At 48.4% G+C, this 27,762-nt stretch overlaps 1 pseudogene across 1 annotated transcript; it reads right to left on the bottom strand.

The window, feature by feature from the left end:
* Positions 1–11,611: 11,611 nt before the first annotated feature.
* Positions 11,612–12,544, bottom strand: LOC311166195 (olfactory receptor 14I1-like; annotated as a pseudogene). Its single transcript has one exon. The product of its transcript is annotated as an olfactory receptor 14I1-like (transcript).
* Between the last annotated feature and the right edge of the window lie 15,218 nt (positions 12,545–27,762).

Consider the following 27,762-nt stretch of genomic DNA (forward strand, 5'->3'; position numbering starts at 1 on the left):
CCCACAGCCTGCTCTGTGATGTCATACAGCCAAGCCATGATATCACAGACTGCTATGTGATTTCACAGGATCCCGTCTATGATGCTGTAGCTGCTCAGTGATCTCACACAACAAACTCTTTGATGTCATAGCCCAACCTGTGACCTCACACAGCCCACTCTGTGCTGTCACACAGCCTCTTTCTGACATCACAGCTGTTCTCTGCCTCTCTGGCACAGCCACAGAGGCAATGCTGTGACACAGCCCCCTCTGGGACATCCCACAGCCCCTGCCAGTGCTGAGCCCCTGTGAGCTCTGTCTGTGCCCTGCTGCTGTCCCTGAGGTGCCCTGGCAGTACCCCAGCCCTGCTGGGCTGTGCACAGGAGCTGCTCCTGGCCAGAGCTGTCTCTCTGCAGCGCTGCCCTTGCCAGGAGCTGCCTCTGGGCCAGGAGCCCAGCCATGCTCAGCAGCACAGACGCAGCACCAGGACTTTAATGACCCTCTGGAGATTTGGTGCTCTTTGCATCAGACTCAGTCCCTCAGAGTGTGCTCAAAGAACTTTTCAAGGACTCAAGATCAGAGTCAAAGTCCAAATTTTCTATAAATTTTAGTGGGCCCCACTGATGACAAACTCATGAGAAAATATCCCCAGGTTCCAGGCAGTGATCCCCAGGCAGTGATCAGAGGTGAGGACAAAAAAGGCCAAGGTGTTTCTGGTGCTGAGCAAACCTGGATGTGTTTCAGGAATGCAAAAGGCCAAGGCCTGAGCCTCAGCCGCTGGCAAGGCAGATCCTGTCCTCCCCTCACGGCTCAGGGCTCTTCCCGGGATTGGAACTGGGATGTGGGGATGTGCAATGCCAAGGGCAGGAGCATGGAGCGGCCCCTGCCAGGCTGCTGAGCAGGGACAAGGAGGCAATGAGGCCCCAGGCCTGCAAGGGTCACTTGTTCCCTCGTGGCATCAGGCCCAGGGCCAGCAGCCATGGCCAAAGTGCTGCAGGAGTTGGCTCTGTCAGGGCCTTGAAGCTGCTGCCCATCCCTGTGCCCTGTGCAGCCCAGGCTGTCCTATGGTGTCCCTGCCCTGCGCCTCTGTCCCTGCAAGCTGTCATCATCCCCCGGCTGCCCCACCTGGCTGGCCCCTTCCTTTGCTGTCAGCTCTGCCTGCTGCCTGCCTCTTCCTGGCCACAGAAAGCCTTGGGCAGCTCCAGGCTACTTCTGGGGAAAATGTTGCACCACAGTCCTGTCCTGGCAGGGAAATTCCTTTCTCTTTGCTCCCAGTCTGGGCCTCCCCATCTGCCCTTGACCTTAATTTTTCCTTTCTCTGGCTGTTCTCTACTACGTTAAATCGATCCACCATCTCTGAAACCATCCCTCAATCCCTCCCAGGGCTCTCCTCTGCTGTCCTCAGTCTCTACCACACTGAGCACAGAGCTCCTGAGTCCCTATAGAGTGGGCATGTGCCTGTGGCCAAGAGCACCTGGACAAGAGGGACAGTTCTTTTCTACAGGAAGGAAACCACAGAGCCCCAGGGTTTTGAAGGTAGATGAGAAGCAGTCACCGGAGGCCAAGGCAAGCCAGACCTGTCTGTCCTTGCAGATTTTGTCTGAAAGCAGCCTTTGGATGTATGGAGAATTTTGGAGGTGGAATTCCATTTCAGCCATGGGTTCCTTGATAGGAATGACAGCTCTCCATAGGAAGGAAAGGGCAGAGCCCCAATGTTTTCAAGGCTGATTAGAGGCGGCCCCAAGGAGGCCAGAGCCAGCCAGACCTGTTGTCAGGGAAGAATCCTTGGACAGACAGAATTTGGGAGGCCAAATCCCACTTTTGTCTATGGGCATCTGGACGAGAAGGACAGTTCTTTTCCAGATGAAGGAAAGTAAGGATTCCCAGTGTTTCAAAGGCAGATGAGAGCTGGTCCTCAGGAAGCCAAGGGAACCTGGACAGTCGTGGCAACTTTTGACTGGAAGCAATCCTTGGATATATGGAATTTCAGAGGCTGATTCTCAATTTTGGCCTGGTTGGATGGATGCCTGGACTTGAAAGATTGTTTTTTCCATAAGAAGAAAAGCACAGGCCTCCAGTGCTTTGAAAGCAGATGAGAGGTGGTGCCAGGGAGGCCAAGGCCAGTACAGAGCAAGTTGTCTGAGGTCACAGATTGGGTTATGATATCACAGAGTTTTTGTGTGAGGTCATTGAGCAGCTACAGCATCATTGAGGGGTTTGTGTGACATCACAGAGCAGGCTGTGAGGGCAATGTGTGCACTGTGCCATTACAGAGTGGCAGTATGACATCACAGAGAGGGTTTTGTGACATCACTGAGGGCTTTGTGACATCACACAGCTGTGACAAAATAGAGTAGAGACATTGAACAGACTATGCCATCATGGAGAGTGTCTCTGTGACATGAGAGAGTGGGTTGTGACATCCCTGGGTGGCTGTGTAACATCTTTAAGCATGCGGTGACATCACAGAACAGACTGTGATATCACATGGTGACTTTGTGATGTCACAGGGTGACCTTGTGACATCTCAGAGTCTTCTGTGACATCACAGACCAGCTGTATGACATCACAGAACTATATCCCAGAACTGTTCCTGTGATATCACAAAGGGGCTTTGTGACATCACAGAGCAGCTGTGTGTGATCATGCAGTTTCCTGTGTTATCACAGAGTAGGCACTGTGACATCATAGGGAGGACATCATAGAATGGATGCTGTTATCACAGGCTATCTCTCTGACAACACAGAGGGCCTGTGACATCACAGATCAGCTTGTGACATCATAAAATGGCTGTGTTACATCACAACATAAATTATGACATCATAAAATTGCTGTGACATCATAGGAGGCTGTATGACCTCATAGAGTGACTGTGTGACATCATAGGGGCTGTGTGACATCACAGGGACTGTGTGAGGTCACTGGGGAGGTCAGTCTGCCCTGGTGCCCCTCACAGTTCCCCCCAGAGCAGTCCAACCCTGCTTGTGCACAGTGGAGTCCTCTGGATCTCCCCGCCCGCGGCACCGCAGCCTCCCCCAAAGGATGTTCCACGAGATCGACTCCAGAGCCTGACATGGGGACAAGGGGCCAGGGCCATGGGGGCTGGGACAGGGGGACAGGGAACCCCCAGCAGTGTAACTGCATCCCCCCAGGGCCAGAGCTTTGGCCAGGGCTCCTTCAACCCTGTTATGAAGGAGGACTTGGGAGCTTAAAAATCCCTGGCAAAGGGGCAGCAAAAACCAGATTTAATATTAAGTGACAGCACTGACAGTACCACAAAGTTCCTTGGCAAGAGTCACTCTGCTCCTGACTGGACACTTCAGGCACACCAAGGAAACAAATTAACAACAAAACCAAACAAAATCCAGGCAATCAAAACACAAATGAGCCATGAACTGGGGCTTTCCTTCCTCTGGAAAAGAACTGTCCTTGTACAGATGCCCATGAAATTTGGGGTTAACCTCCACAATTGCCTATTGCAACAGACTGGACGAGATTGTTGAACCAAAATAGTTCATGTGTATAGGTGAGGAAGGGACAAGTCCAGCCTTGCCCTGCCCTGCAACCCCAGCACTTCCCTGCCCTGGAACTCCAATCCCCCCAGAGCCTCTATACCAGCTCAGCAGTGTCTGCCAGTCCCTGGCACAGCACAGGCAATGCTCCACAGCCACCTCTGGAGCCCTACCCCCAGCCTAGCTACTGAGTGACCAAATGAGCCCAGCTCCCACCTAGGGGACGGGCCTAGGAAGACCAGGGGGTCTTGAAGGCTGGCCAAAAAGCAAGGACATCACATCTTGACCCTACCTCCTCTTGGAATTTCTATCTGAACACCGCTGGAATCCAGGAGTTTGTAGCTTTGTGTTTGTGCTTCTCTATATCTTGCCTTTCTTGCTTTTTAATTCCTTTTTTTTGCAAATTTTGAGTAACTTTAAATTGAACAGGCTTAGAGATTGTGAAGTATAATGGACCAAGGTAATGCTTTGAAAAGGGTTTTTTGTTGATTAAATGTTGTATTAAACCTATAGCCAAATTTCTCTAATTTTCTGAAATTGCCAGTAAAGGCTGCTTTGTTCTTTTGTGTTCCTGACAGTCTCTTGTTGGTATTTCGGCAGTGCATCCAATTCAGGGTACAAAAACAATTGTAATTCCTTTTAAATATCTCAGTGAAAGAGTTTTCAAGGGGATGGCAGTCAGGGCCTGTTCTGCTTGGCACAGCCCAGGTAGGGCTTTCCCAGCCACATTCCACACTCCATTTCCCAGCTGAAGCCCCTGCTGCCTCTGAGTTGTGCTGCCCCAGCCCCAGGGACGCTCTCCTTGTCTGCCCATTCCCCCACGGGCTCTGGGCAGGGATGGCCTCAGTGGGGGCTGCTGACATCCTCAGCCACTTGGAGGCTGCTGCTGAATGTCACTGCTCCAGAGGCTTGTTCAGCCTTCAGCTCTTGAGTGCAGGAATTCAGTGTCCCAGGGCTCATCAACATTCAGAGCACCTTAACCAGGCAAGCCTCTGGGAACAATTTGATTTTAATTTTCAAATCTTTTGTGGTTAATTTGACAGACTTCAGTAGTGTATTCAAAGTGAATGCACTCAATTTAAAAAGACAGTGAGAAAACAGGTTTTAGGTCCTGTTTAGTTTTTTTTTACTCCTAATAAATTGATATGTGCAATCTCCAATTAACACTGAATCCAAGTACCTCCTCATCCAGTCTGAATTGATATGAAAATCAATGGCTCACAATCAGCCAGACTCTGTCCCTACCCCCACCACACCATTTCCCCCATCCAAGCCCTGGCACTCAGAGCAGCCTTGGGCAAATCTGAGCTCCCTCCAGCCCAGGCTGCACCTGCAGCTTTCAGCTCCTTGCCTCCAACTCTCACCTGCTTTTCTTTGGAGAAGGAGCTGCCCAAGACACAGAGAGATGTTCATTTCTTGTCAGCCAACAAACCCAAGAGAAGGCAGAGCTCCATCAAGTGCAAAAGTCATTGCATGGTTTCAAGGGACCATTGTGACACTCTGGAACCTTCTGGAACCACGGACATCATTATGACTTTGTTGGGCCACATGGTCCTAAAGGACGAGCTCAAAGCATCGGTGTGAGAGTTAGCCCAGCTGCAACTCAGAGTCAGCCAAATTTTACCCCAAAAGAATTGGGCATGAGTTTCAAGCCCTGGGAATCCTTTGTTTAACTTTGGGTGAGCTTGAGAGTTCCCTATAAAAGCCTCTAGTTTTCTTGTGCTAACTTGTCCAACTTTTACTCCCTTATTGGTTACTTGTTTCCCCTGTATGGTTATTGTTCTAGAGTGTTCGACCCCCAAGTGTATATATTTTTGCTTTGCCTTTATCTCAGGTCTTTGGATATCACCCCTCGTACTGTGCTCAACTTCTCCATGGTTTTTTTTTTACCGTTACAAACGTTCTTTTTGCGCAACTCCATTGATTCTGCCTATAGGAGCGATGGAGGGTAGGATGGTCTGGATGGATGGAGACGAGAGATCTCTGAGGCCAGGTCTTGGAACTTGCGGTTTATTGCAAGGGCGTGGGTGCAGGGGCTTTGTTTGGAGCTGCCAGCCACAGCTCAGAGCAGGCCTGACAGAGGAGCTCCAAAGAAGCCCCGAGATGCCTGAAAGAGGAGGGGAGTTCCTGTTACAATGCAATAAATCTTCTTCTGTGCTGCATATTCTAATTTTCACTAACCAATCTAGTAAAAGATACAAATCCTCTAGCATTTACATACAGCCTATAAGAATCATTACACTACCATACTGTGTTACATTTTAAACTCTAAAAACTACTCTTTAGACCCCTTCTGCCAAGCTAGTGAGACAGTAGAAATATTCCAGTCCTGAAATCCATTTGGATTTAGGTGAAACTTACATATTTAAGTTAAGTCTTTAGTTTGAAAATGCAGCTATTTAGTCTGCCTGTTCTTTCAAGAGCCTAGGCTCAGAGAAACTGCTTCAGCAAAGGACAGAGATAAGGAGGGAGACAGAGGGAGATAGAGAGAGAGACAGAGGCTGCTGGTGAGGGGGGGCAGGTCAACCTGACCTAGCATTCTTCTGATAAAGAAGAACTAGAGCTAAATGTCAGGCAAAGTTTGTAAAATGAATATGTATGAATCTATTGTGAAATTGTATGCACATGCATTTGTAGACAAGGATAAAAACAGGACTTGGAGCTCCCAGAGGTACGCATGCCTTTTGAAGGGAGTAATCCCCACATGCGTCCAGCACTGCAATAAACATACCGACTTTACAACTTTCTCAAGTTGTGGAGTTTTTGATCTTTTCCGCAAAACATTCTGGCAAGCCAAGCAGGAGGATAATCTACCCTGCCCCACGGTCTTCCACTGGCACTACTGCAAATTCAAACTAAACCTCAGGCTAAAGAAAAGCTGAGTCCTTTTGAAATGCCGTATGGAAGACCATATGGAATACAAAAGGGAATGTCCACCCACATTGGGGAGGTAACACTGGCCACCTACGTGGTGGCTTTAAGCAAACAGCTCAGAGAAATTGAGAAACGCGTGGCTGGAACTTGGAGCAGGGAGTTAGATAAACCAGTACATAACATACAGCATGGAGATTATGTATATGTCAAGTCTCTTGCAGAGAAGTGGGAGGGACCATTCCACAGTGGGAGGGACCATTCCAGGTGCTTCTCACCACCTTCACCACAATCAAGATCAAGGAGCAGAATGCCTGGATCCATCACTCTTGAGTGAAGAAGGCCCCAGAAGCCCCCTTGGAGAGTGACACTAGGAGAAAATGAACCGAGACTAAAACTTACTCAAGCAAAATGAGTATATTGCGGTCCGGGGGTTGTTCATACTTTCACTTACAGAATTGTTTTGTATATAATTATAATTGAAGTCTTAAAATCAGCGAGTACCTCCATTCAAAGCAATGCTGAATGGTCTTGGTCCCAGGCTTTTAATCAGTATACTGGATCCATGGGAGAACTTTCTGAGATAAAAGATTTAAACCTGTCCACTGTAATAATTCAGGGAGATCAGGTATATGAGGAACAGGAGTGGCAAGAACAGGAACTGTAGACACTTCAGAGACTCTCAAATGTGTTGAGTTGCTAATGCAAATTAACATCTCAAAAATCCAAGCAGCCTACTCCTCTTTCCTAAGAACATCCTTTGAGGGCTGGACAGCATGGTTACAAAGACAGGTATACCTTAAGAGCAGAATAAGAAAGGATCTAACTGGGATATTAGAGACAGGATTAGGAGTTTTAAATGGAATTGATTCAGAAATACTGATGAATAAGCTGGCCACTGCAGCAGGAGGCCTAACAAAATTGAAGCAGCCTTTACAGTCATTTCTACTAGCATTAAGAACTAACCAGTGGCAGATTGCAAAAGCACTTCCAAAGTAAGAAAAGGCCAGGGACCAAGACCACAAGTAAATAGTAGACGCACTTAGTACAGTTCAAGATAATGTGATAATGTGTCTTTAGCTTTCAGTTGTATACAAGCACAGTTGTAGATGCAGGCAACAGTACCTCTGATTATATGAGAAGGGGGTGGGGGTAATTTTTCAGCTGAAATTCGGAAAGTCGTCTAAGATAATGCAATTGATTTTGAAAGGAAGTTTCAATCCTGGTAGACAATGGTAAATTTCACCTATGATCCTGCTTCTAATGTAGCCCCTGCCTTTGTGCTTACTATATGTAACGCTACTGTTCACATTATCCACCCCATCATTGCATTAGGACTAAATAATTAAAAAACAGTGTTCAACCCTTCAGAACATAGAGTGTATGCACAAAAAGTGAATAAAAAGTAGCAAACAGTAAACTTAGAATCCCGCATTACTAAAGAACAGCTGGGATTCATTTGTGAAAGCAATTCTATTGATGCCCAAGATGTGTGTCTAGACACTGAACAGAGTATTTGCCACTTCGAAATTCATCCAGTCACTGATCAGAAAACTGTACTCATATATACTAGTAAAAGTTGTGTGTGCCTGAGAACTGTTTGTGCTGCTGTAAAAATTAATAACAATGATATTATTTTGTCTAGCAGAAATCATTCTAATTTTTTTGTATTTGTAATTTTGTTAAGATTATCAAGTGTGATTTTTTGTACTTAGCCCCAGTGACATCTCACCAGTTGATTAAGACGAATTACACAATGTATCACAGACTATCACCTACTCCTATTAAGACAGATCTTACATTAGTAAAGCAATTAATTGAGCACCAAGACCCGCTAGAGATCTTGAAAGAAATCCAAGAAGGTAGAAAGAAAACCTTAATTACTGTTCAACATGATAAAAAGAAATAACCAGAATTCTACAAAGAATAAAACAAAATGCATATCATCACTAGTGAGATGTAATCTTTAAGTAGTCACCAACTGCAAATAGAATCTTTAATAAGTTATGTCATCCCATTGTAGTTTTGTTAATATTAGTTAAAATAAGTTTAAGATTATCCCTTATGTTGTTAATTTAGAATTAGAAAATGCTACAGCGAGTAGCTATGCTAACATCCCTATCAAATGTACATGGTAAAGCATTAAAAGATACTTATTGTCATAGAGGTCTGCATTAAGTAAAAGAATTTACTTATTTTCTAAAAAAGGGAGAAAATGAGGCAGAGTAGAAATTTTCCAGAGTAGAAATCCATTTTGATTTAGGTGAAATGTACATCTTTAAGTTAAGTTTTAGTTTGAAAACCTAGCTATTTAGTCTGCCTGTTCTTGCAAAAAGCCTAGGTTCAGTGAAACTACTTCAGTGAAAGACAAAGAGAAGAGACAGAAAGAGATAAAGACAGAAGCTGCTAGTAAAAGAAAGGCAAGTGAACCTGACCCAGCATTCTTCTGATAAAGAAGAACTAGTGCTAAATATCATATGAAGTTTGTAAAATGAATATGTATGAACCTATTGTGAAATTGTATGCATATGCATTTGTAGGCAGAAATAAAAACGACACTTAGACCCCCCAGAGGCACACATGCCTTTTGAAAAAAGTAATCCCTGCATGCATCCAGCGCTGCAATAAAAATACCGACTTTACAAATTTCACGAGTTGTAGAGTTTTTAATCTTTTCCGCAAAACACAATGGAGAACATAGTAAGCAAAGATAAGGAAAATGCTACACTACTAAACACCTTGTTTATCTCAATTTTCAACAATAAGACATGCTGTCCTCAGGACAAGTGTTTTCCTGAGCTGGTAGATGGGCACAGGGAGCAGAACAGCCCCCTGGAATCCAGGAGGAAGCAGTTGGTGACCTGCTGAGCCTCTCAAATGCTCACAGGTGTATGGGATCAGATGGAATCCATCCTAGGGGGATGGGGGAGCTGCTGGATGAGCTCCCCAAGCTGCTCTCCATAATTTACCATCAGTCCTGGCTCACCAGGGATTTTCCAGAGGACTGGAGGTGCCAGTGTGAGCCCATCCCCAAGAAGGGCTGGGAGGAGATCTGAGGAACTCCAGGCCTGTCGGCCTGACCTGGGTGCCTGGCAGGGTTATGGAACAGATCACCTTGAGTGCCATCACAGGGCACCCGCAGGATGGCCGAGGGATCAGAGCCAGCCAGTGTGGATTTAGGGGCGGCAGGTCCTGCCTGACCAGCCTGGTCTCCTTTTATGACCAGGTGACCAACTTGTGGATGTGGAAAAGGCTGTGGATGTTGTGTACCTGGACTTCAGCAAAGCCTTTGACACTGTCTCTGACAGCACTCCCTGGAAAAGCTGCAGCCCACGGCTGGGGCAGGTTCCCTCCTCACTGGGAGATTTAAGAACTGGCTGGAGGCTAGGCCCAGAGAGTGGTGGGGATGGTGTTGCACCCAGCTGGTGTCCAGACACTGGTGGTGTCCCCCAGGGATCTGAGTTGGGGCCAGTCCTGTTTAATATCTTCACTGATGATCTGGCTGAGGGGATTGAGTCCACCATTCACAAATCGCAGATGGCACCAAAGTGGATGTGAGTGTGGATCTGCTGGAAGGCAGGACAAGAAGACACAGCCTTAAGCTGCACCAGGGGAAGTTTAGGCTGGAAAATAGGAAAAAGTTTTTCACAGAAGGGGTGAGTGGGCACTGGAATAGGCTGGCCAGGGGGGAGGTGGCAGAGTCACTGTCCCTCTCCGGTGGTACTTAGTGGCATGGTCTGGGTGACAAGGCAGTATTAGGGCATTGGTTGGACTTGATGATCCCAAAGGTCTTTTCCAACCTTTTTGATTCTGTCATTCTGTGATGACTGGGATACTCTGGGGCCATTGTGACACTGCAGGGCCTTGTGGAACTCAGAGGACCATGGTGACACTGTGCATCCCCATAGAACCAGGGGTCCATTGTGGTGCTCTGGAACCAAATGGAACCAGGGAAAGCACCGTGACACTCTGGGTCCTCGTGGAACCACAGAGGTCACTGTGACACTGCAGGGCCTTATGTAACCAAGGGGTTTCACCATTTTGACACTGCAAAACCAAGGAGACCATTGGGAGACCCCAGGGCCCAGTGGAACCAAGAGGCTGTTCTGACACTGTGGGGCCTCATGGATCCAAGGGGACATTGTGACACTGCAGGATCCTGTGTAACCAAGGGGCCACTGTGACACTAGAGTGCCTCAAGGAATCTGGAAGACCATTGTGACACTGTGTGGCCTCATGGAAGCAAGGAGTCCATTGTGACACTGAGGGGACTTGTGGAACCACAGAGACCATTGTGACAGTGTGGGACCTCATGTACCCATGGGGCCATTGTGACACCCTGGGGCCCCATGGAACCAAGGGGGCACTGTGAAACTGCAGCACCAACGAGAACATTGTGACACTGTGAAGCCCCATGGAACCAGGGAGAGCATTGTCACATTTCAGGGCCCCATGGAACCAAGGAGACCATTGTTGCTCTGCATGGTCTCATGGATCCAAGGAGACCAGTTTGACACTGCAGGGCCTGATACAACCAAGAGGCCATTGTGACACTGAGTGGCCCCTTGGAACCAAGAACATCTTTGCAGATGACACCAAGCTGGGTGTGAGTTTTGATCTGCTGGAGGGTAGGAGGGCTCTGCACAGGAGCCTGGAAAGGCTGGATCCAGGGCTCAAATCCAACAAGGTAAAGTTTAAAAACACCAAGGTCCTAATCCTGATCTTTGGCCACAAACACCCCTGCAGCACTGCAGGCTGGGGACAGAGTGGCTGGACAGCAGCCAGGCGGAAAGGGACCTGCAGGGACTGATGGACAGCAGGCTGGGCTTGAGTTGGCAGTGTTGCCCAGGTGGCCAAGAAGGCCAATGGCTCCTGCTCTGGATCAGGAATGCTGTGGCCAGCATGAACTAGAGCTGCTGTGCCAGCACTGATCTGCCCCCAGCTCTGCACGCAGACACTGCTGCTGCCGCTCCACAGAGGGCAACAAAAGGGCATCTCTGCAGAGAACTTTGCTGGGAGATCCTTTAGTTCATTTAAAAGCCACCAAGAGCACAGCCCCTTATTGACACAGTCTGTGGCCGCAGGGAAGGTGGAGAGAAGGAAAATGAATAATGGGGAACAAAAAAGGCATTTCTTTCTGGACAATCTGAAAAAAGTAAAAAAAAGGAAAAGAATCTCCAAAATGAAACCAACAAGCAATATCAAGGATGACTTCTATTACAAGTGATTTGTAGAAATTGGGCAAAAGTTTAATGTTTCTGAAACCATCCAGTCATCAGTCTCCACACTGCAGCCTTGAGCTCCTGGTTCCTCAGGCTGTAGATGAGGGGGTTCAGGGTTGGATGCACCACCAAGTACAGAACTGACACTGCCAGGTCATGGGATGGGGAGGACATGGAGGGTGGCTTCAGGTGAGCAAACATGATAGTATTGAAAAACAGAGAGACCACGGCCAGGTGAGGGAGGCAGGTGGAAAAGGCTTTGTGCCGGCCCTGCTTAGAGGGGATCCTCAGCACAGCCCTGAAGATCTGCACATAGGAGAAAACAATAAACACAAAACCACCTAATGCTAAACAGGCACTTAGAGCAATGAGCCCAAGCTCCCTGAGGTTGGAGTGTGAGCAGGAGAGCTTGAGGATCTGAGGGATTTCACAGAAGAACTGGCCCAGGGTATTGCCATGGCACAGGGGCAGGGAAAATGTATTGGCTGTGTGCAGCAGTGAATAGAGAAAGACACTGGCCCAGGCAGCTGCTGCCATGTGGGCACAAGCTCTGCTGCCCAGAAGGGGCTCGTAGTGCAGGGGTTTGCAGATGGACACGTAGCGGTCATAGCACATGATGGTCAGGAGGGCATACTCTGCTCCCATGAAGAAGAGAAAAAAAAAGAGCTGAGCAGCACATCCTTTGTAGGAGATGCTTGTGGTGTCCTAGAGGGAATTGTGCATGGCTTTGGGGACTGTGGTGCAGATGGAGCCCAGGTCACTGAGGGCCAGGTTGAGCAGGAAGAAGTACATGGGTGTGTCCAGGTGGTGGCCGGAGGCTATGGCGCTGATGATGAGGCCATTGGCCAGGAGGGCAGCCAGGGAGATGGCCAGCAAGAGGCAGAAGTGCAGGAGCTGCAGCTGCCGTGTGTCTGCCAATGCCAGCAGGAGGAAGTGGCTGATGGAGCGGCTGTTGGACATTTGCTGGGGCTGCACATGGGTACCTGTTCATGGAGAAAAGGACAGTGAAGAGTTAGAGGAGATGTTTGTAACCAAAATCAAAGCCATTTCCCATACACCCTCCTCTTTATCACAGATGGAGATGCTTTTTTGTTCAAGAGTTTGGGCGATTTTTAAGCTCTCCCACGTCTCTCTCAATATACTCGGATATCAGCAACCTTCAGCATTTCTGTTGCACTTGGGAAGAACAGAGCAAGTTCTGGGAGGCAAAGTTATAAGTGGACAGTGAAGGGAGGAGGTCTGTCATTCTGACCTGTTCTGAGTTTCTCTGGGTTATAACATTTATCAGGTGGTAGGTGATCACTTTCCCATGCCTCGCCTACAAAACCCCCAGGTACTGCTGAGAGCAGATGGATCCACCACAGCCCAGCTCCACACTTGTAGCCAAGGGCTCACTTTCCTCATTTCACCAACCCAGCAGCATTTTCAGTGTCAGAACACCTTTGCCTCTCCCCGTTAATCTTCTAACTCAGAGATGCTCTAGGACAGGTTTGCCCCCTGAATTGAAGCTGCCAGCTTGGACTGAAATCTCAGTGAGACTTCCAAGTGTTCTTATGATGGCATTGGATGAAGGGAGATTCAGCTCCTTCCCTGGCTGCACTGACAGCACTGCCCAGAGCCGGGCACTGGGTACAACATCACCCTGAGACAGCTGTGCCCCTTGCCAGAGCCCCCAGGCTGGGCAGCTGCTCCCAGCCCTGTGCTCTGCAGAGGGAACTGGGCCTGGGGCTGCAGAGCTGCCCCACAGCTCTGCTGCAGCTCTGCCTGCACAGGAGGGGCTGCATGCCTTGGAGCCCTGGTCCTGAGGGCAGAGGCTTGGCTGGGGGACAGGAGGGAGTGGACTTGTTTAGAGGGAGGGGTTGCACTGGTGGGGTTCCTGTGGACATCTCTAAACTCTCCCTGCCACAGCATTTCTGGGTTTTGTTTTCTCTCATTCCCTGATCTTCTCTCACCTTCCTGGAGATTATCCTCCTGCAGGTATTTCCCTGTGCCTGATCTCTCCCTGCCAGCACTCGCAGACCCCAAATCTCTGTGCACTCTCCTTGGCCCTACAGAGCCCTGCCTGTTTGCAGGGCACTGGCTGAGGGCAGGTTCTGTTTGCAGCTTGGAGAAAGGACAGCTCAGACTGAGCCTGATGGCTCCAGCAAAGGTACTGCTGGTGCTGGCCATGGGCAGAGGGGCGGAAAGCACATTAGGCATCTCATGTGAAACTATGGATCATTAGAAAGAACAGTTCGGATGTCTCAAACTCTTTCAGAATTAATAATTAATAAATCATATTCAACCTTTAATATTTATACCCCCCTCCCTGCTATTCTCCAGTAGTAGGAAACTGAATACAAAGTCTTAGGAAATTTCCTATTTTTTATCAAAATCCTTGACTTGGAAATATTCTATGACTGATCTGAACTGCTCAGCATGTCAGATCTTCATGAACATTTCACCTCCCCTGCACCAGAAATACCCAGAGTGATACTCACAGAGTCTGTAGGCATTGGGATGTTCCAGCTTTAGGAGATCACTCCAGGAGCTGCAGCTGCATTGTCCTGCAGCCAGAGCTTCCTGTGCCAAGGGCTGGCAGTGATTCTTCCCCAGGCACTTCTCAGCACTTTCCCAGCCCTGACTGACTGAAGCTGTCTGTGCCTCTGTGCTGTGCCTAGGGTGGCTGCAGGCAGTGCCCCAGCCATGCTGGGCTGGGAGAAGAGCTGCTCATCAAGAGAAATGTGCTTTTAAACCTCTTCTTGGCTCTTTAGGAGCCCAGCCCAGCTCAGCAGCATAGCACACAACACAAGGACTTTAATGACCCTCTGGGGCTTTGTACTGGAGGCCCAGAGCATCAGTCCCTGAGAGGGAGCTGAAGAAACCTCTCCAGAACTCTAAGTCAGAATCCAACTCCAAAGTTTCTTGAACTTTTAATGGGTCCCACTGAGGGCCCCAACTGAGAAAGTGTCCCCAGGCCCCAGGCAGAGCAGAGAACTGGAGGCAGTGATGACAGGTGAGGACAAAGAGAAGACAAGCCCTGCTGCCCTGGGGCACTGCAGGGTCTGTGCCACCAAGGGCTGGGAGGAGACACCTTGTCCTGAGGCACTGGAGCCTCCTGGCACAGCCCCAGCCAGGCTGGGCACTGTCAGCCCCTTGTCCTGCCGTTCAGCATCCCCCCCTAGTCCACATCCCAGTGGCCTCAAGGATCTGCTGGAAGGAGTCCCTGGGGAGCCTTGCTCAGGAATGGCCCTGGTGGGCTCCTTAATGCTCCCAGGGACTACAGGTTTTTCAAAGGACTTGGGGTTTGGCTTTTGCCTTGGAATCTCTGAGAGGTTTGTGCAATCATAGACCCAATTATCTGCTTTAACGAGTCCCTTGAGAGCTTTGTATGGACACTCAGTGGGGCTCATTATTACTTTGAGATACTCAAGGTTTTTTAAGTACTTTAGATTTTCTTTCTTGCACTGAATCTCTGAGAAGTTGTTATGCCATCCTGGCCTCCAGTTTTCTCCTCCAAGGAGTCCATGATGAGCCTGTGTTGGGGATGGACCTCAGTGGGACCCATTCATTCTTTGAGACACTTTGGGGTTTTCTTGTGACTTGGACTCCTGGAAAGGTTTGTGCCATCTCCTCTCAGGCCCTGAGGATCCGGGGCTCAGCTCCAAATGAACCACTGGGATCATTAGGATCAGACAAGTTCTGACAAACCATGGCTTTGCCTCGATTTCCCTTCTGATCACATGCCATTCATCAGGAAGGTTTTTGTAGTGGTTTTGGTTTGCCAATTTCTGATTTCTTGGAGAATGCAGCAATTATTGTGGTTGGTCCAGTATTGACTAATTACCAGTGCACTCACTATACTCTGCTTACTCATTTCCTGCTGTGAGGTAGGATTAGGAGAAAGGTAATGTTGGCCCAAAACTTTAAAAGTGTATAAAGAAAATTTTACCTATAGTAACTAACAGAAAGAGTAATAAGAATCAGAGAAAAACTTTCAGAACACTTCTCCTCTCCCTAAAACCCTTTCTTTCTTACTGGCAATGTAAAGAGACAAAACCTAAAAATTTCAGTCAATTTACCACTTCTAGAATAGTCTTTCTTCAGTTCATTTAGAGAGAGGAGTCTCTCTTTCATGCTAAGGAGACATCTCCATACGAAAACAGTCCTCTCATGGCTCTCAATTCCCACACATAGCAGCTGCCTGGAAAATCTGCAATTGTGAAGCCCCTCAGATTTTTTTACAGTTTTCCCAACAGCTGTGTTTATGGACTTTGTCATCTAATGGGGTATTAGTTTAAAGATGAGCTGTTTAAAAGCAAAGGTTCTCTTCATCTATTTCTGAAATAATCTTCATCTCTAGGAACAGAGGTCTTCTTCTTCTGTCTGTGAGGGCACAGGGTCTAATCACTCTTTTCTTTTTCTCTGTTCAAATTTCTCATGGGATCACAGCCGCTTCAACATTTGCTTACTTAAGTATGGAAGCCTTTGTTGAACAAGTCACCTCTCCAAACTTTTCAATGCCTTACAGGGAAAAAGAGAGTCTGATGTATCAATTATATCCTTCTCCAAAGCTTTACAAGAGGATTTCAGCCCCAAGATCAAGGCATCTCCTCATCCCTCCCATCAGGGACTCAACTTCCCCTTCACTGACCTTGGTGCGTTCATGTTGCTCCTCTATGTGCCTGCACATTGTCCTTTTCTCTCACTCGAGGGAGGATGGAAGCACTGAAAGAGTTCATATCTCACTTGGGGCCTGCAGATTGTTCCGTGACCCCGGCTGAGCTCGGTCCTTGCGGCCAGAGCTGTTTTACAATGGAGGTTTCTGCAGTGGCTGTGCTGGGGCTGTGTCAGGATGGGCCGCACTGGGGGGAGGGCCAGGATCTCAGCAGCCAGGCCAGAACACAGCAACAGCATGGCCGGGGGTCGATGGCTTCTCCTCCCCCAGCCCAGGGGTTGTGGGTGAACCCTAACAGTGGCAGAATCTTGGCCGAGCTGGCCCGGCCCGGGGCTGCTCCTGGGGCCTGGCAGATCCTGGCTCGGCCTGGGCTGGTGGCAGGGCAGGGCTCAGTAGTGCCCAGATGTTGGCAACTGCAGCTATGGCCTGGCCTGGCCTCAGCCCCACAGCCTCCTCTCCCTGGCCCGGCAGCCAATGGCACCTAGTGGGGTCCCTGGGAAGGGGACTGACCCCATGGCAGGAGCCGCCTGGCCCGTGCTGGCTGAGACAGTGGCCAGGTCAGCCTTGTTACCTCTTTGCCAGCCAGAAGGGAAAGAGACCCTCCCAGGCTTCTTCGTCTTTAACGTGTGTCTTCACAGAGCCATGTACAGTTTCCTTAGTGTTTAAGAAATTGTCAATTCTCAAAGCTAGTTACTGATTGGTTTTATTGTCAGACACTGAGGAAACTGCAAGCAGCTTCTTTTAGAACATCACTTCCGTGATGCAAAAACACCACAAGAGCACAGAGCTCCTTTGTCCATATGTAGTGGTCATGTGCCCTCAAAACCCCTCCTTGAGAGATCTCTGCAGCCTCTCCAAGTTGTTTTCAAGTGAAAACATTCAGCTTATAGTGTATGAAAATCACCAGACAAGAGGGCCAGCCTGACCTGTCTGTCCTGGCTACTTTCGTCTGGGACCAATACTTGGATAGATGGAATTTGGGAGGCCAAATTCTAATTTTGGCCATGGTCCCTGGACATGAAAGCCTGTTCTAGTCCATACAAATGAAGGAACAGAGCCCCAGCGTTTCAGGGGTAGATGAGAGGAGACCACCAGAGGCCAAGGCCAGGTAGAGCTGGCAGGTTTATTCTGCGAGATCCCCTTGCATAGATGAAATATTTAGGGAAAGTAGCAATTATGGAAATGAGCAAGTAAAAAAAAAGAGGGATGGTTCTTTTCCATAGCAAGGAAAGAACGGAGCCCCAGCACTCCAGGAGCCAATGAGAGGCAGCCCTTGACATCCCAACATCAGCCAGACCTGTCAGGTGACCCCTAGGAGACCAAAAAAGCCAGACCTGTTCCATTTTTTCTCAGTTCCACGGGGCCCCACAGTGTCCCAAGGGTCCCTTGCGTCCAGGAGGCCCTGAGGTGTCACAATGCCCCCTTGGTGACACAAGACCCTGAAGGATCACAATGGTCTCCATGGTTCCATCAGGGCCTACAGAATCAGAAGGGTCTCAGGGTTCATGAAGCCCCACTGTGTCACCATGGCCCCTTGCTTCCATGGGCTCCAGTGGTGCCACAATGATCCCCTTGGTGCCATGAGGTCCCCACAGTGCCACAGTGATCTCCATGGGAAGGAAAGAACCCAGCCCCAGTGTTGCAGGGGCAGTCACCAGAGGCCAAGGCCAGCCAGACTTGGCGGTACTAGCAGATTTTGCCTGGGAGCAACCCTTGGATATAGAGAATTTTAGAGGTGGAATCCCAATTTCAGACATGGACACCTGGAGGAGAAGGACAGTTCTTTTCCATTGGAAGGAAATCACTCGAGCCCCAGTGTTCCAAAAGCCGGTGAGAGGCAGCCACCAAGCAGCCAAGGGCAGCCATACGTGTCTGTCCTGGCAGCTTTCACTTGGGAGCAATCCTTGGCCATGGGTGCCTGGTTGAGATGAATGTTTTTTCCCATAGGAAAGAAAAGCACATGGTCCCAGTGTTTCAAAGGCAGATGAGAGGTGGCCCCCAGGTGACCAAGGCGGCCACATCTGTCTCTCCTGGCAGATTTCATCTGGGAAAAATCTGTGCATATAAGGAAATTTGGAGGAGGAATCCCGATTTTGGCCATGGGCCTCTGGAGGAGAAGGACAGTTTTCTCCCATAGGAAGGAAAGCCCAGAGCCCCAGTGCTCCAGGGGCAGATGAGAAGCAGCCCTTGACATTCCAGGGTCAGCTGGACCTGTCAGGTGTCCCCAGGAGGCCCAGCCAGCCAGACCTGTTCCATGTTCCCTTAGTTTTGTGGGACCCCACAGTGTCACAAAGGTCTCCTTGGTTCCATGAGGCCCTGCAGTGTCACAATGTTCCCCTTGCTTCTGCAGTGTCACAATGGCCCCAGTCTCCCATGAGGCCTTGCAATGTCACAATGGCTTTGTGGTTCCACAAAGCCCTGATGTGTCACCATGGCCCCTCGGCTCCATGCGCCCTCGCTGTGTCACAATGGCTCCTCCGTGACACTGCGGGCTCTACAAGGTTCCTTGGGGCCCCCAAGTTTCACAGTGGTCTCCTTGATTCCATGAGGCATCAGAGTGTCACAATGGCCCCTTGGTTCCATGAGGTTCCAGAGTGTCACCATGGTGCCCTCAGACCCGCATTGTCACAACTGACCCATGGCTGTTTCTGTAGAGTAAGAGCTGGAATGAGAGATGCAGGACTCCAGGCGGCTCTTCAAAATACAGTTTATTGTATCCCAGACATTACAGCAGTCCAGGATTCTGGGTGGCAGAGCCTGTGCCTACAGCTGTCAGCTCCAGCTTCAGACAAGCCTGGAGACACTTTAGTTTTGGTTACAATGCCTTATAAACATTTCTTTGCTGAGCATCTTCATACAGAAGAACCAACCTATACCTTAAATTTTACTTATAGCCTATCATAATTCTTAGAATTACCATATTCATGCTACTATTCTGCAATCACTAAAGTTTCTATGTTACAGTTTAAGCTAGAAGTTGTTTTTCAGTTTTCTTGCAGTTGAAAATTCTGAGACCTTGTTCCTACTTGCAACATTGGCAGTCTTGTTTGCCAGTGGAATCTTTCTGCTTGGTGAAAACATCTTGTTTGAGGTGGGTTTATCCTTAGCTCTAAGCCTTATAAACCCCTTCTAACAAACATACCCTTTGCCCCCTTGGTTATCCAGTAAGACTGGCTCAGCAATTCTCTTCTATTCTATCAAAACTTGCTTTAATTTCTATTCCTTCTTATGATTCTACATTCAAAAATCTTTCTGCCAAGCATACATATCTGTGAGACTTTCTTGTCAAATTTCATCCTTCCCAACATCCCTATTGAGTGCTCAAGCGCATGAGGCCAAGAGCACCTGGACAAGAGGGACAGTTCTTTTCTACAGGAAGGAAACCACAGAGCCCCAGGGTTCTGAAGGTAGATGAGAAGCAGTCCCCAGAGGCCAAGGCAGGCCAGACCTGCCTGTCCTTGCAGCTTTTGTCTGAAAGCAGCCTTTGGATATATGGGGAGTTTTAGGGGAGGAATTCCATTTCAGCCATGGGTTCCTTGATAGGAATGACAGTTCTCCATAGGAAGGAGAGGGTGCAGCCCCAGTGTTTCCAAGGCTGATTAGAGGTGGCCCCAAGGAAGCTAAGGCCAGCCAGACCTGTTATTAGGGAGAAATCCTTGGACAGACAGAATTTGGGAGGCCAAACCCCACTTTTGTCTATGGGCATCTGGACGAGAAGGACAGTTCTTTTCCACAGGATGGAAAGTATGGAATCCCAGAGTTTCAAAGGGAGATGGGATGTGGTCCTCAGGAAGCCAAGAGAACCTGGACAGTCCTGGCAGCTTTTGACTGGGAGCTATCCTTGGATATAAGAAATTTGAGAGGCTGATTCTCAATTTTGGCCACGGATGCTTGGACTTGAAAGACGGTTTTTTTCCTTGGGAAGAAAGCACACGCCTCCAGTGTTTTGAAAGCAGATGAGAGGTGGCTCCCAGGAGGGCAAGGCCAGCCCAGAGTGGGTTGTGTGAGGTCACAGATTGGGTGATGACATCAAAGAGTTTGTTGTGTGAGGTCATGGAGCAGCTACAGCATCATAGAGGGGATTGTATAACATCACAGAGCAGGCTGTGACATGCTGACATGGCTGTATGATATCACAGAGCAGGCTGTGGGGTCAAAGTGTGTGCTGTGATATTACTGAGTGGCAGTATGACATCACAGAGAGGGTTTTGTGACATAACTGAGGGGGTTGTAACATCACACAGTTGACTGTGACAAAATAGAGCCATAGAGCAGACTCTGCCATCATAGAGGGTGGCTCTGTGACATCAGAGAGTAGGTTTTGACACAACTGGGTGGCTGTGTAACATCATAAAGCAGGCTATGACATCACACAACAGACTGTGATGTCACAGGGTGACATTGTGACATCCCAGAGTCTTCTGTGACATCAGAGACCAGCTGTATGACATCACAGAGTTATATCCCAGCACTGGTCCTGTGATATCACAAAGGGGCTTTGTGACATCACAGAGCAGGCTGTGATATCACAGAGCAGCTGTGTGTGACCACTGAGTTTCCTGTGATATCACAGAGTAGTCTCTGTGACATCATAGGCAGGAAATCATAGAATGGATTCTGTCATCACAGGCTATCTCTGTGATATCTCAGAGGGGCTGTGACATCACAGACTGGGTTGCGACATCATAGAATGGCTTCATTACATCACAAGGTTAATTGTGAAAACATAACAAGGGCTGTGGCATCACAGGAGGCTGTAAGACCTCACAGGATGACCATGTCACATCATAGGGGCTGTATGACATCACAGGGGGCTGTGTGAGGTCACTGGCTGTGGGAGGTCACTTTGCCCCGGTCCCCCATCACAGTTCCCCCCAGAGCAGTCCAAACCTGCTCGTGCACAGCGGGGTCCCCTGTACCCCCAGGTCCCCCCACCCCCAGCGCCGCAGCCTTCCCCAGAATATATTCCACCAGATTGACCCCATAGCCTGACATGGGGACAGGGGCTGCGGCCCTGGGAAGTGGGACAGGGTGGAAGGGACCCCCCGGCAGCAGCATCGCTGTGTCCCCCAGGGCCAGAAGCTGGGCCAGGGCTCCTTCACCCTGTTGAAAAAGAGGGTTTGAGAGCGCTGAAAAAATCCCTGGCAGTGGAACAGGAAAACCCAGATTTAATATTAAGAGATAGCACCACAAAGTTCCTTGGCAAGAGTCACTCTGCTCCTGACTGGACACTACAGGCACACCAAAGAAACAAAGCAACAACAAAACCAAAAAAAATCCAGGCAATCAAAACAAAAATAAACCATGAACTGGGGCTTTCATTCCTCTGGAAAAGAACTGTCCTTGTCCAGATGCCCATGAAGTTTGGGATTCACCTACAACATTCCCTGTTGTGAGAGACTGGAGGAGATTGCTGGCTCCAAACATTTCATGTGTGGGGGAGGAAGGGGCAGGTCCCGCCTTGCCCTGCCCTGGAATTCCAGCACTGCCCTGCCCTGGAACCCCAATCCCCCCAGAGCCTCTATCCCAGCCCAGCAGTGTCTGCCAGTCCCTGGCACAGAACAGGCAATGCTCCACAGCCACCTCTGCAGTCCCCAGCCCAGCTCCTGAGTGGCCAAGTCCCACCTGGGGGAAGGGCTTAGGAAGACCAAGGGGTACTGAAGGCTGACCACAAGGCAAGCACACATCTTGACCCTACCTCCTCTTGGAAGTTCTGGGTGAACAGTGCTGGAATCCAGGAGTTGGTAACTCTGTGTGTGTGTGCTTCTCTCCATCTTATTTGTCTTTCTCTCATTCTAATTCCCTCTTCGTGCTAATGTTGATTAACTTAAAATTGATCAGGCTTAGAATTTTAGAAGTTGAATGGGCCAAGTTAATGCTTTGAGAAGTTTTCATACTGAAAAGAAATGAAAATCAAGATCCTTTATGGCTGACAATCAATCAGACTCTGTCCCTACCCCCAACCCCACCATTTGCCCCATCCAAGCCCTGGCACTCAGAGCAGCCTTGTGCAAATCTGCGCTCCCTCCAGCGCAGGCTGCACCTGCAGCTTTCCGCTCCTTGCCTCCAACTCCCACCTGCTTTCCTTGGAGAAGGAGCTACCTGAGACACAGAGGGATGTTCATTTCTTGTCAGCCTACAAAGCCAAGGGAAGACACAGCTCCATCAAATGCAAAAGTCATTGCATGGTTTCAAGGGACCATTGTGACACTCTGGAACCTTCTGGAACCAAGAACATCATTGTTATTCATGTTGGGCCACATGGTCCTGAGAGACCAGCTCAAAGCATCGGTGTGAGAGTTAGCCCAGCTGTAACTCAGAGTCAGCCAGATTTTACCCTAAAAGAATTGGGTATGAATTTCAAGCCCTGGGAATCCTTTGTTTAACTTAGGGTGAGTATTAGAGTTCCCCATAAAAACCTCTAGTGTTGTTATGCTAAGTTGTCCATGTTCTGCTCCCCTATTGGTTACTTGTTTCCCCTATATGGTTATTGTTCTAGAGTGTTCTACCCGCAAGTGTATATATTGTTCCTTTGCCTTTATCTCGGGTCCTTGGATCTCATCCCTCGTACTGTGCTCAACTTCTCCATGTTTATTGTTTTTTACCCCTTTATTAAAGTTCTTTTTGCGCAACTCCATTGATCCTGCTTGTAGGAGCAATGGAGGGTAGGACAATCTGGACAGATGGAGATGAGAGATCTCTGAAGCCAGGTCTTGGAACTTGTGGTTTATTGCAAAGGGCATGGGTGCAAGGGCTTTGTTTGGAGCTGCCAGCCACAGCTCAGAGCAGGCCTGACAGAGGAGCTCCAAAGAGGCTCCCAAGATGCCCGAAAGAGGAGGGGAGTTCCTGTTACAATGCAATAAATCATCTTCTGTGCTGCATATTCTAATTTTCACTAACCAATCTAGTAAAAGATACAAATCCCATAGCATTTACATACAGCCTATAAGAATCATTACACTACCATACTGTGTTACATTTAAAACCCTAAAGACTACTCTTTGGACCCCTTCTGCCATGCTCGTAGGGTCTGCTCTGACCCTTGGACCTGTCTGCAAGCAGAGGCTATTGTTTAATTAAAAGGAGATTACCTTCAGCTGGCCATACCATTGTTTTGCAGTTGTTCAGTAACTAAGGCTTGGTATCTCAAAGCCTGTTTTCGTTTCATTCTCACTCATAGTTTCCGTATTCTCAAAATCTTTTGCCAGGCAATCATATTTAATAGGCTTTCCTGTTTTATCTTCTCCAATATCTACTCCTTTTCATTTTTGCCACCCTCACCCTGAAATTGGGGAACCAGAGAGGTTTGTCACAGCCACCCTCATTGTGAAATTTGGCACCCAAACAGGGACCCTGACATTCAGTCATGTCAGCTGAGGTTAGCTGATGGATAGGCCAGCGCTCCCCAGGATTTTGGATTGTGCTGGGCCTGGCAGAATCATTGTTACTTTGGGGGACCTCAGCCAGGATCTGCAGGGATGATGACAGTTTCACCTGCATAGGATTGCAGGTGGGTTTGGGTAAACACAGGACAATTATTGCCCATTTTGCCTCTGTGTTTTTACATTATGAACCCTCGTCCCATAATTGATTTGGGGTGTTTGGCTGGCTGTTCCACTTAAGGTGGAGAAAGAGAAAAAGGGGCAGCCAGATGTCCAAAGGAGAAACGAACGTATATGGATGCTGTAAGCTAATTCTCACTCATCATGGCAAAATATCTTCAAAGAACAAATTGAAATCAATTGTGAGGTGGATGATTAAAAATTTTCTATATGCCCCTGCTGACAAAATCAATACCACCAAATTTTGGGACTCGGTGGGAGTTAAACTGTACAATCTTTCAATCAAAAGGGGCCCCATCATGCCCCACATGCTCCTCATCTTCCACACCGTCTTTGAGACCCTTCACCAGGAAGCAGCAGATCAAAAACTCAATCCATCAGTCACTCCTAGCCCAGGACCTCCCCTGAAGCCTGCCTTTCTCAAACCTTCCATGATGGTCCAAGATGGTGATGGCCACACCGTCTTGGAGCATCATGTCCTAGAGACCCAAGATGGAAGGAGCCCAAAGGTAGCTTGGGAGCCTGACCATCCTCCCGCTATCTTGGCTCCTCCACTTCCTGTGACCACAACCTACTCTTCTGCCCTGAACGAACCTCCAGACTTCACCCCCAGAACTGTGGGTCACGCCCCCACTGTCAATCATTCCACTTCCACTCTGGGCCATGCCTCCAGAACTCCACCCCAGAAGTCCGCCCTCCTAAATCAAGGCCCTTCCTCCCCAACACCTGACAAAATGGCAGCACCCCTTGCCTTACCCGCCAACAGTATAACCCCCTCCAACAATATAACCCCATGATCAAAGATACTTAGCCCAGCTGTCACACTATTTCTAATCTGAATATTTCTGCTCCAAATTATTCTTCCTCCCCAGAAGGCAGTTTGGACTCCCCAGAGTCACCTTGCCCCTCAACCCCAGAAGATCCATGGGAGTGGATCTGGAAGGAAGCAGTTGAGGAAGGAGACTGGCAAATAGTCTCAAAACTCCTCATTGCCCTGGTATGTTATGAAAGAAGGGAGTATCCCAGAAAGAAGGAAGAATCCCAGGTATCAGCCATTGGTTTACGGGGAAATCAACGAGCTGTGTAGGGCAGATAAAGACAATGGAAGGGACTCACCTTATTTTAATGGCCTAATGAGGGCCAATGTTTGAGCACACGTCTTAACCACCTGTGATTTAAAATATATTATGACCATGTTGTTGCCACCTACAGAATGCACCCTGTGGGAAGGGGGATGGGAGCATTTACTAAATCAATCAATAGCAAACTCTGCTAATAATGAGGCAAGGGAGGAATTGACAATCAACCATCTAGCTGGAAAAGGAAAACACAGCCTGCCAGATGATCAAGCAGCAGGTATCCCCAGAAATGTATTGGATGATATAAAAGAGATGGCTTTGAAAGCTTTAATGCAGGTACAGGATGGTAGCACCCCCAATTTGGACTATGAAACATAAGACAAGAACCTGGAGAGCCCTACATGCAATTTATTGATCGCCTTAAACAGGCACTAGAGAAACAAGTCCAGGATGAAAAGACTCAAAATGAATTGCTAAAATCATTGGGGGTAGCTGTATTGCAGAAAAGATCAAAAACTCCACAACTTGTGAAAGTTGTAAAGTCAGTATATCTATTGCAGGGCTGGATGCATGTGGGGATTACTCCCTTCAAAAGGCATGCGTACCTCTGGGAGCTCCAAGTCCTGTTTTTATCCTTGTCTACAAATGCATGTGCATACAATTTCACAATAGGTTCATACATATTCATTTTACAAACTTCGCATGACATTTAGCGCTAGTCCTTCTTTATCAGAAGAATGCTAGGTCAGATTGACCTGCCCCCCCTCACCAGCAGCCTCTGTCTCTCTGTCTATCTCCCTCTGTCTCCCCTCCTTATCTCTGTCCTTCCCTGAAGCAGTTTCTCAGAGCCTAGGCTCTTGCAAGAACAGGCAGACTAAATAGCTAGGTTTGCAAACTAAAGACTTAACTTAAAGATGTACATTTCACCTAAATCAAAATGTATTTCTGCACTGGAAAATTTCTACTGTCTCACAAGCTTGGCAGAAGGGGTCCAAAGAGTAGTCTTTAGGGTTTTAAATGTAACACAGTATGGTAGTGTAATGATTCTTATAGGCTGTATGTAAATGCTATAGGATTTGTATCTTGTACTAGATTGGCTAGTGAAAATTAGAATATGCAGCACAGAAGAACATTTATTGTATTGTAACAGGAACTCCCCTCCTCTTTCGGGCATCTCGGGTGCCTCTTTGGAGCTCCTCTGTCAGGCCTGCTCTGAGCTGTGGCTGGCAGCTCCAAACAAGGCCCCTGCACCCATGCCCTTTGCAATAAACTGCAAGTTCCAAGACCTGGCTTCAGAGATCTCTCATCTCCATCTGTCCAGATTGTCCTACCCTCTATTGCTCCTACAAGCAGGATCAATGGAGTTGCGCAAAAAGAACTTTAATAAAGGGGTAAAAAACAATAAACATGGAGAAGTTGAGCACAGTATGAGGGGTGATATCCAAAGACCGGAGATAAAGGCAAAGGAACAATATATACACTTAGGGGTCGAAAACTCTAGAACAATAACCATACAGGGGAAACAAGTAACCAACAAGGGAGTAAAAGTTGGACAAGTTAGCACAACAACACTAGTGGCTTTTATAGGGAAGTCTCAAACACACCCTAAGTTAAATAAAGGATCCCCAGGGCTTGAAATTCATACCCAATTCTTTTAGGGTAAAATCTGGCTGACTCTGAGTTACAGCTGGGCTAACTCTCATAACGATGCTTTGAGCTGGTCTCTCAGGACCATGTGGCCCAACATGAATAACAATGATGTTCTTGGTTCCAGAAGGTTCCAGAGTGCCACAATGGTCCCTTGAAACCATGCAATGACTTTTGCATTTGATGGAGCTGTGCCTTCCCTTGGCTTTGTAGGCTGACAAGAAATGAACATCCCTCTGTGTCTCAGGCAGCTCCTTCTCCAAGGAAAGCAGGTGGGAGTTGGAGGCAAGGAGCGGAAAGCTGCAGGTGCAGCCTGCGCTGGAGGGAGCGCGGATTTGCACAAGGCTGCTCTGAGTGCCAGGGCTTGGATGGGGCAAATGGTGGGGTTGGGGGTAGGGACAGAGTCTGATTGATTGTCAGCCATGAAGCGTCTTGATTTTCTTATCTATTAAAACTGCATGGGGAAGTACTTTGATTCAGTGTCAATTGGAGATTGCACATAGCCATTTATTAGGAGTAAAAAAAAACATAAACAGGACCTAAAACCTGTTTTCTCACTCTTTGTAAATTCAGTGCATGCACTTTGAATACACTACTGAAATCTGTCTAACTAACCCCAAAAGATTTGAAAAATAAAATCAAATTGTTCCCAGAGGCTTGCCTGGTTAAGGTCTTCTGAATGTTGATGAGCCCTGGGACACTGAATTCCTGCACTGAAGAGCTGAGGGCTGAACAAGCCTCTGCAGCAGTGACATTCAGCAGCAGCCTCCACGTTGCTGAGGATGTCAGCAGCCCCCACTGAGGCCATCCCTGCCCAGAGCCCGTGGGGGAATGGGCAGACAGGGAGAGCGTCCCTGGGGCTGGGGCAGCACCACTCAGAGGCAGCAGGGGCTCCAGCTGGGAAATGGAGTGTGGAATGTGTCTGGGAAAGCCCTGGCTGGGCTGTGCCAAGCAGGACAGACAAGCCCTGACTCCCATCCCTGAAGCAACTCTCTCAAGGAGATATTTCAAAGGAATTACAGAGAAGCACACACACAGCTACCAACTTCAACATTCCTGCAGTCTTCAGACAGAAATTCCAAGAGGAGGTCCGGTCAAGATGTGTACTTGCCTTGTGGTCAGCCTTCAATACCCCTTGCTCTACCTGGGCCCTTCCCCCAGGTGGGACTTGGGCTCATTTGATCACTCAGGAGGTGGAATGGGGGCTCCAGAGGTGGCTGTGGAGCATTGCCT

This window comes from Fringilla coelebs (genome assembly GCF_963513975.1).
Source record: "Fringilla coelebs genome assembly, contig: SCAFFOLD_41, whole genome shotgun sequence".
Classification (NCBI taxonomy): domain Eukaryota; kingdom Metazoa; phylum Chordata; class Aves; order Passeriformes; family Fringillidae; genus Fringilla; species Fringilla coelebs.